Below are 10,295 nucleotides of genomic sequence, written 5' to 3'. Positions count from 1 at the left end.
TAACAATTAATTGTAAACTCGAAAGCAACATGTGATGAATTCAAAACCCATTCGGAAAAAAAAAATTAATATTATTTCACAATGCTTACACGTACATATTGAACTAATCACCCAAATTGTACTGGCTCGAAGTTGGAACGGAAATACTCCTAATATTCTCCATTATTGCGTTAAAAACGAGCTCATCATTGCTCTATCTCGGTTCTCAAACTTGTACAATATTTTCCAGAATCAAGGGAAATTACAAATCTATTACTGTCGATAAGTTAATATTATATTGATTACTTCCCGTTGTTAAAATCCCCGCCCACTTTGATTTTCATTGAGTTTAGGTTGCGTTCTGTGAACTAAGGGATTTTATTGTCTTTAACTAAACACAATATTGATATTTACACCGTGTTCAATGATCTATGAACTGCTTTAATCACATTTTATATTGAAACAACAATTTTACTGCTTTGAAGTAGGCGGGTCTCTCTCTCTTCGCCAACCGGTACTTCGCGTATTGCGAGTCAAGTGAACCCGGAAGCTGAAGAAAGCCTTCTCTTGGAATCAGTTTTCCACACAACCTCACGGGTGCATGTAATTCGTTGATCGATTCTTCTTCCAAAGCAAGTGGATTTCTTTGTTTGCGAAAACGGTAAGTCCAAAATATTTTAGGATTATCAAATATTAATTCGCATGGATTAACCCTCAATGATATATTGTACGTCCGGAGAGATTTTCAATTTCTTGCTTTGATTTTTGTCGACCGCTACTCTGTGTAGTGTAACAAGAAACCATAGCAGACCGTGTTTTGGTGTGCTTACGACAGTCAGTGCGTGTTGTCAGTTGACGAAGATTATGATTCATCGCCCCTCTTGTTTATTGTTATAAATAATAACTGATCCTTTTATTGTGTTGGGTTTCGAATAGGGCAACACTATATATTTTCATATCATTGCATAGCCAACGAAGGTAATGACTTTTCTTTACTTTCATTCATTATGAACTTGCCGGCACCAGTATTATTTATTTATTTTAACAATTCAAAGATTAAGACTAAGACTATGATGGGCTTATCAGATTATCAGTTTGATTTCAGTTTATTGGCTCTCATCATTATCATTATCAGTTTTTTATCTTTATCAGTTTTTACTAATAACGATTTACAAAGGGGGTGGATCTCTCGTCTAAATCTAAAGGTTTAGACTTCTAGAAGAGTGTATTGCATGCACCATAGAATGCAGAAAGACCAAGTCACTAATGACTAATGAAATGATATTACAACAAGAATAAGAACTGTAGAACAGTTGGAATAGGGCAAAAATTAATTTTCTAGATTGATTACACAAAATAATCAAAAGAATTGTTTTGATTTTGATAATGGCCGTTGGATTGATATAGATAAAAGACATTCTTCTTCTTCTTCTTCTTCTCCTTCTTCTTCTTCTTCTTCCTCTTCTTCTTCTTCTTCTTCTTCTTCTTCTTCTTCTTCTTCTTCTTCTTCCTTCTCCTCTTGTTCTTTTTCTTCTTCTTCTTTTTCTTCTTCTTCTTCTTCTTCTTCTTCTTCTTCTTCTTCTTCTTCTTCTTCTTCTTCTTCTTCTTCTTCTTCTTCTTTCTTCTTCTTCTCATTTTTCTTCTCCTCCTCTTTCTTATTTTTTTCTTTTTTTTATGTATGAATGGCCCAACATGCCAGACTGCCATGTAAGCAGACTGACTAAATTTGTTTCAGTACCTGTCGGCTGTCAATAAATAAATACAGAGAACATTATTCTCTTAGCATGAACATAGTTTATCTATATTAAAGAAAAAAATAGCAGTCTTTCAGAGCAATAAGGCCCATGAAGTTGGAATTTATATCCTGGTTTATGTTATGTTAAAGAGAAAAGCCGCAGTTGCTTGCTATCCTTTGGATTGGATGGTTGTCCATTGCAAAGTGCTTTCCACCAGATCTAACATATTAAGTTATCAATCACTGCTTGGTGGATATGGGTGTGAAAAAATCTCAGCTGCTCCAAGGATTGATATCAGTATCAGTACCTTTCCTGGTGGGGGCAAGTACTAAAGAGAGCCCTTTTATCAAAGAAAGATTTTACTGGGATTTTTTTAACCCTGTATTGTTTTTCAAACTAACAGTGGAGTTAAGTAACGTAACTCGAATCTATTTACTTTATCCCACCCTCCTCTGTCGCCTCATTCTTGTTTTATTTACACTTCTCTGTACTGTATCGAGAGAATATGTTTAAAAGGATTTGCTCTACTTCTCTATTTTCCCCCAGTTATTGAGCCTGATATGCAAAGAATCCTTAATAGTTCTTGCCGTGACTTCATATATATAGCAAGCTGTTACATACGATTGATCGCAATGGCTTCGTTCATTTTTCTTCTGTGTAATTTGTTGTATAGTTTGTTGAGACATTGACTGGAAAGATTCATCTCTTCGCTGGTTGGATTCCGTTTTTCTCTCTGCCCAATAGAATGGTAACAATCAGTAGATTCTAGGCTTGGGCGGCTATTTGGTTTTGTGGTATGAGTGTGACACTCGTTATGGGATTGGAAGGTCCTGAGTTCGAGCCTCGTTCTGTGCATAGTTGAGTCCTTTACTCACATTCTCTCACCATGCTATTGGGTACAATGAGTACCTGGCCATCAACAGCGTTGTCTGTGTCGGATAAAAATTGTAATATTGTCTAACAGGCGTCATGTCTCGTTCTACATGCTATGTGTTGCTGTTGGTCAGGGACCTTTTGTAAAGCGCATTGAGCTTGTTTAGTGGATAATGCGCTATATAGAAACTCACGTTTATTTGGGGTTTTTTGTTTTGCTTTTTTTAGTTATGTCTAAATAATGGGACAATTTTTCGTTACATGTCGAGATTAAGTCCCTCCTTTGAAGTTTAAAAGGTTAATCAGCCAGTTTCCCTATAATTATGATAATCCTCGAAAGCCAAAATTGAGTTTCTTTCAGCTTATGATTCCTGTCATTATTTACCTTGTTGGAATTGCAAACCCGACTGTTTTCACCTAGAGAGTATTAACTTCATTCAACATGAGTTGAGTTGCTTCACTGTTTCTGCTCTCTTGATGAAAACGATGCGAGCGTGAGATCAAACTCCACTGGGAATAGAGTCCTCACTTAATTAATGCTTATCTCTATCTTTAGCCCTCTATCATGTCGTCGTCAATGGTTATCCATAGGAGTTCTTTGTTTCTGTGTCCTATATAAACAGATCTGGTTAGCATTTAAAAGTAGGGCGATGCTGATTTCATTATTCGCTACATGACTTATTTATTTGCATCCTTTCATTTGGATTTCAATTTCATAAGCCATAGTGGCTTTTGCTTTTCTTTTAATTTTTATAACAGACTTATGGCTTTTTATTATTTATTGTAATTCTATGATATGTACTTTTAAAGACATAATTCGATTTTACTTTAACTTCACCCAATAATAACTTGTCCAAGTTGCTGTCTTGACAAATTAGCTCTGCAGTTCTGACTGGATTGATAATGACAAGTATCTTGATTTGAAAGAAATTATGTCCCACCATTAGACGTTAGAAGTTTGGGGGTCCCAATAGCTCAGTTGGTAGAGCATTCACTTCTCATCCAAAGAATGGACCAAGGTTGATCCTGGATAAAGTCAAAAAGATTTTTCCTCCCACTAATTAACCTCCATCTCTAGCAAAAGCAACTTTCAAGCTTAATTACTTACTTACTATCCAGCGTCGTCCTCATTGAAGTTGGCTGCATGCATTCTGCATACTCTTGACTCTTTGATACGGATCCATAGTAGTCCTTTAGAGTAGTTCTTCAGATCCGTTCGGCCCATGAAGCCTGAGTTTATCCCGGTTTCTATAGCGCGAAATGGACAATAGCAATTGTTTGCTACCCTTTGTATAGGAGGCAAGTCTATCACAAAGTAATTTCCACCAGATCTAACACATCCAGCTACCCAATCACAGGGGAGTCAGAATGAAAAAGTCTCGATTGCACCCGGGATCGGATCAATCTTGGTCCCTTTGATTGTAACGCGAGTGCTCTACCAACTGAGCTGGCAGGACGCCCTAGAGGAGCATGATAGTTCATAATAATCTGAGAAATTCTTAGTGGAGAATTTCTTGCAATTCTTTTTTTTAATTACAAAGGACTTCAAATAATGTTTGCTATGATCTGAGTTCTAATTGAAAGGCCAGGCTTTTGTCTTGTTTATTTAATGTCTTCTGAGAGGACTTAGCAGCTGGGAGAAATGGAGGGAAGTGTGGGGGAAAAAAAAAGGATGTCTGCTTATGTGTATGGGTAGCTTAGTTCAGTATGTGTGTGTGTGTGTGTGTGTGTGTGTGTGGAGAGAGAGAGAGAGAGAGAGAGAGAGAGAGAGAGAGAGAGAGAGAGAGAGGCATGTGTTGTACACATAATATTATTGACAGATTATGTTGCTGTTACATATGTACCAGAATGGTGAGTACCTATTTGTAATACATGATCTATGTATTCATGTATCGTCATCACCAATGCACGTGTGTACATCACCGACCACGGAGGTGGAAAGGTGGACTCGTGAGTGGTCAATGGCAAGTGGCCACTGCTATTGTACTACTACTGCTACTCACCTTTTGGACGCTGTCCATCTTTTGCATTTATTGTCCTGCAAATCTGTAATTGATTCATTACCTGTGGTATTGTTGGACTTGGGGGGCAGTCTCTCTCTCTCTCTCTCTCTCTCTCTCTCTCTCTCTCTCTCTCTCTCTCTCTCTCTCTCTCTCTCTCTCTCTCTCTCTCTCTCTCTTTTTTTTTTTTTTTTTTTCTTTCTATCTCTCTCTATCTTTCTATCTCTTATAAAATAGAGAATGGAAAGTGAAACGGACGAAAGGAGTGTGTTTGTGTGTGTGAGTGAGAGAGGGGGAGAAGAGAGAGAGAGAGAGAGAGAGAGAGAGAGAGAGAAAGAAAGAGAGAGAGAGAGAGAGAGAGAGAGATAGACAAATATGAGGTTCGGGTGGAGGGTGGCGAGACAGAAATTCCGACTAGTAATAATCCAGTCATCTTTATCAATCGAAAATTTGCGTTTTCATATCACGATTTAGACATTTCGGAAATTCTTGGGGGGGGGGGGGGGGGGAATACTGATGATGATGATGATGATGATAATGCCTCGTATTCCATATATACATAAAACGGAAACCATCCATCGGACAAAATACTGTTCATTTAAATACAAATTGAATTTAGATTTTTTATTTTTTTATTTTCGTTTTTTGTTTTATTTTTAACGAGTAATCTGTTATTATAATCACGTCTCTAGACTTTATGGATATCATGTATAACAATAGAAGGTGGTCAGGGTGAGTTCTGAAGAAAAAAAAATTGATTCTAATATTATTATTGTAAGTATTGTACCACCGATTTACTGGCAATTTTATGATGGTTTTGCTCCGATCAATTTGAGGATAATCTCTTTTATGGTTGCTTTTTTCTTTATATTCATATAGGTTGCGCCGATTCAGGCAATTGTTCACAAGCAGTTCTTGTTCGCAAAACCATATCCAAGACTTTTTTTATTTCTTAAAAACTGTAACGTTAGCGAGTCGTATTTGGTTTGATTATTATAATATGGTGAACGCTTATCATGATCACCTGCTGTCCGGCAATTAAAGGATACCATACCAAAATAAAAAGAGAGAAAATAGAAAAATGGTAAGTGCCAGAGGAGAGGCTCTATCCTGGAACTCTTGAGGCTTCTTTATCTGTATCTGTCGTGGTTTAGACTATAATAACAGAAAATGAAGTGAGTAGAAAAGTACCAGAAAACAAATTATCGAGTCCTTTTGCCACATGCAATTATAGTTTAAACCAGAAAAGTGAGTGGAGCAGGCACGTATGTTAATAATAACAGAAAATGAAGTGAGTAGAAAAGTACCAGAAGACAAATTATCGAGTCCTTTTGCGATATGCAAATATAGTTTAAGCCAGAAAATGAGTGGAGCAGGCACGTATAATATTGATAATAACAGAAAATGAAGTGGGTAGTAGAGTGCCAGAAGACAAATTATCGAATCCTTTTGCCACATGCAAATATAGTTTAAGCCAGAAAATGAGTGGAGCAGGCACGTATAATATTGATAATAACAGAAAATGAAGTGAGTAGTAAAATGCCAGAAGACAAGAGAGAATAAAAATTTTGCGGCGAAGGGGGTTCGAACCCACGACCTTACTGATACGACAACCCCCGCCTGCGCAAAAGGACTCGATAATGTGGTTCTGATAGGTATCCAAGTTAAAAAAAAAAAAAAAAAAAAAAAAAGAACAAACAACAACTTGTAATAAAAAAAATAATCCATAGAGCAACCATGCCAGTGTGATCATTCAACCGTTGTGTTATCACATCACCATTTAACTATCACACACACCGTGATGACGGGGCATTGACCCTCGATTGCCCACCCGCTCCACCATAGTGTCCGTTTCCTCAATTATTGTAACCCTTTGGAGTTGGGGTGTGTGTGTGTGTGTGTGTGTGTGGAGGGGGGGGGGGGATGGACTTACCTACCATATTTTTGTTGTAATAAATTTCTCGTTCTACGTGTTACGGTGTTGCTGTTGGTCAGGGATCCCTTGTAAAGCGCTTTGAGCACGTTTAGTGGATATTGCGCTATATAAAAGCTCACGTTTGTAATGATGACACACTATTTTGACCCGTGAGCGTCTTGCTGATCTTAATTGTATCTTGTGTTGTATTGTGTGTTGTGTTATGTTATGTTATGTTATGTTATGTTGTGTTGTGTTGAGACAATTTGACGAAGATATCATCACGATTATAATCTACGATCGATAGATATGTCAGTGACACACACACACACACACACACACACACACACACACCTCTAAGTTGCCATCCCCTACTCGGGTCGGTTATCATGATAGTAATGATATTGTAAAGTATAAATAAACGTCAACCACGATCATGTCAATCAGATCACCACCCTCCTCGCATCGACATCAACTCCAGTATAAATGTACACAATAGCAGCCCCCTTCCCGCGGACAACTCTGATGAATAAGGATTTGGCTAGAATTCCTGATTGATACGCATAGCAGCTTATCATAACTTCGACGCCTTATGTACCTCTCCACCTGACGTGAGGTGGATAGGTTAGAGGTAATATATTTTTTTTTTTAAAGACAAAAAAACAAAAAACAAAATAAACAAACTTGAGGTTTTATATAGAGCTGTATCCACTAAACGTGCTCAAACAAGGGCCTTGGCTCAAAGCGCTTTACAAAGGGGTTCCTGACCAACAGCAACACGTAACATGTAGAACGAGACATGATGACGCCTGTTAGGCGATAATATTACAATAACGTTTGAGGCCCAAATCCATTCTCACCTGACGCCATTTATCTTGATAATAGTTATGATTTTATTAGGATTCAATGGCATCTGATTCTGAAACCTTGTCTTTTTGGGTTTTTCAAAAAAAATTTATTAATCATCAGATTTTTAATATTTAATTTCTGTGTTTCATTTGGGAGTTGGGGGTGGGGGGGGGGGGTAAAAACTGGGTTATACATATAATAATAATATTTATTCCTCTCCATTTTTGTTGCTGAATTGCACCGTCTTACATAATGAATAGTCTCGTTTTTTTGTGTTTTTTCCTTGGGGGGGGGGGGGGGGGTGTTGTTTTGTTACCAGTTAACTGCCATATTTAGGAAAAAACATGTTTTAAAATTTGGTCATTAAAAATCGTTCTTCAAATATCGATCGACCCATGGGACAGCGTGGTATGGTCTTTGCTTCGTACCCGAAAGGTACCGAGTTCGACTACCCGTTGCGCTATGTGTGGCCTTGAGCAAGTCACCTAGCTCCAGCTCATTTTGTGGCGCTGCATTGCGGCTGACGCCTGGGTTATTCCAGTCTTCCCTTGGAATACTAGATCCTAAAGAAAGAAAAAAAACTCCTCTTAGGGATGAATAAAGGGAATTTATATCATTTATAAATTTTATTAGTAAAAGGGTCATTTAAATCGACTGATATTTGAAGAACGAGTTTTCTGGTCAAATGGTTAAAATTCACGTTTTTTTTCCAGAGTGCGGCAGTTATAACTATAGTCAGATTTTTAATAAGTGGCGCGTGTTTTTCTTATTTTTCTCAGCTGTCCCTCAATGCACAGCTGCTGCAAAGTTTGTATGAGCATTTGAATGAATAATTTGTTTTAATCAAAAAATTTTTTTTTTTCATTAATTATAAAACAATAGGAAAGGATTCCACTTATAACAGCTATTTTATTAAAATCGGTAACTGGGAAGGATTGTAACCATCGTCTACTGATATTACCATAAGAAGTCGCCGATCGTAACTCAAAGATGATTATACAGTATCAGAATTATGAGTTGTCCTCTCATCCATTTTGAATTAAAATATATCCGTCCACTCGATCTCCTTTCAAATGAATAGGCTACACCACAGACTAGTCCTGTATTCTCTATGGGCTACACTTCTGTGAAGGGTGATGCTGACCTATTTTTTTTTTTTTGAGTGTTTATTGTCGTTCTATTTACACTTAAGGGTGTGATGTTGTACTTAAGGATATATACTTAGAAAACGATGAATACATTCCATCCTTCTCGTAATAATATTATAATACTATATTATTATTGTTATTTGGTCCCATAGAGACACTATACTCCAAGCTTGGTACGGAAGTCGCTGGTGCGTCGTCCTCAACTAGGACATCGTTTATTATTACCCTATAGATAGTATGCACTTGGCTAAGAAGCTCACAACATTGCCATCCGGAAGTGTAACGGACCAACACTCAAAACTATGTGTTACCTTGACCGTTTAGAGTCAAATTAATAAAGTTTAGTTAGAATTTCTCATAAACGCGGATGGCAAAAAAACAATAACAAAGACCCGAGTGAATCAACTTCATTCTATCTATAGATGCCGCTGGTCCTTCACCATCCCATCTATCTTTCTATCCATTCATCTATCCATCCGTCCACCTATTCAGCCACCCAGGCACGCATTCACTCTCATCTATTCATCCGTCTATCCATCTATTCATCTATGCGTTAGTCCATTCGTTCACCCATCCATCCATCCATCCACCCATCCATCCATCCACCCATCCATCCATCCATTCACCCATCCATCCACCCATCCATCTATCCATCCACCCATCCATCCATCCACCCATCCATCCATCTATCCATCCATCCACCCACCCATTCATCCATCTATCCATCCATCCATCCATCTATCCACCCATCCATTCATCCATCCATCTATCCATCCATCCACCCATCCATCCACCCATCCATCTATCCATCCATCCACCCATCCATCCACCCACCCATCTATCCATCTATCCACCCATCCACCCATCCATCTATCCACTCATCCATTCATCTATCCATCCAATCCATCCATCCATCCATCCATTCACCAGATAACACTATTTTAATTATATGGTTACTGATATCAGGAATAAAATTAAACGATAAAACCGATGCCTATAACGAGGCCATCGCTATTTCAATATTTACAGATTGTTGGAAAATGATTGGGAGAGAAAATATTTAAAAAATAAGAGCAGATAGAAGAATAATCTCTCTCTCTCTCTCCATCTCCATCTTCGTCTCCGTCTACTTCTCAATGTGTTACACACACACACACACACAGAGAGAGAGAGAGAGAGAGAGAGAGAGAGAGAGAGAGAGGCACACGCACACACACAAACAGGCACAGACACAACACAAACACGCAAAAAAGAAATAAAACACATCGTCTGGCACTCATGTTCGTCTGTCTATTCATTGATGGCGATGCCGTGTCGGGGAGTCGGGACAAAGACTCGGTTCCATTAATACTATCACGGCTCGATCGGGTATTCCCGCTACCCCATTCCAGGAGGGTGACTCACCATCTCATATCTCTCACCCTCTCTCTCTACCGACTCGCCGTACATCGCTCACCCCCCCCCCCCCCCCCCCCCCCCTCACCCCCTTCTTCTCCCCAATCTCTTTATCACAGACCCAGACAGGGACAAGTAGGAGGAGACGAATTGGGGTCGGGGGAGGGGGGAATTGAAAACTCTGGTTGGATTAATGGATTTTACAAGTCATGACCCCGATGTTTGACCCCCTCCCCCTCTTCCTCCTCCTCCCTGTTGAAATGGAGTTCTTATCCTTATATGGGCATTGGGTTAGTTATACTCAAAGAGGTCGATATTGGGACAGGGTATGCTATAATATTATGATTTAAACAAGATTCAACAGCATTATCATCGTCAACACTCTCTGTCGAGGTTGTGA

The 10,295-nt window shown here is 38.6% G+C and overlaps 1 protein-coding gene across 14 annotated transcripts in view; it reads left to right on the top strand.

Annotated features, from left to right (window-relative positions):
- The first annotated feature begins 305 nt into the window (after nt 1-305).
- LOC144978668 (uncharacterized) overlaps nt 306-10,295 on the top strand; it is a 187,977-nt gene continuing 177,987 nt past the window's right edge. For 8 of the 14 annotated variants that reach the window (XR_013646568.1, XR_013646565.1, XR_013646567.1 and 5 more), the window contains exon 1: nt 306-640. The gene's annotated coding sequence lies outside the window, so the exon portion shown is untranslated. Of the gene's footprint in view, nt 641-763; nt 958-10,295 lie in introns of those variants that run through there. The other 6 variants (XM_078925019.1, XM_078925027.1, XM_078925023.1 and 3 more) reach the window with 2 other exon arrangements.

The sequence above is a fragment of the Berghia stephanieae genome, chromosome 8 (assembly GCF_034508935.2).
Source record: "Berghia stephanieae isolate SIO BIC M18660-M18661 chromosome 8, UCSD_Bste_1.3, whole genome shotgun sequence".
NCBI classification, from domain to species: Eukaryota; Metazoa; Mollusca; class Gastropoda; order Nudibranchia; family Aeolidiidae; genus Berghia; species Berghia stephanieae.
The sequence above is the reverse complement of the archived record's forward strand: the minus strand, read 5'-3'. Positions and strand labels throughout refer to the sequence as shown.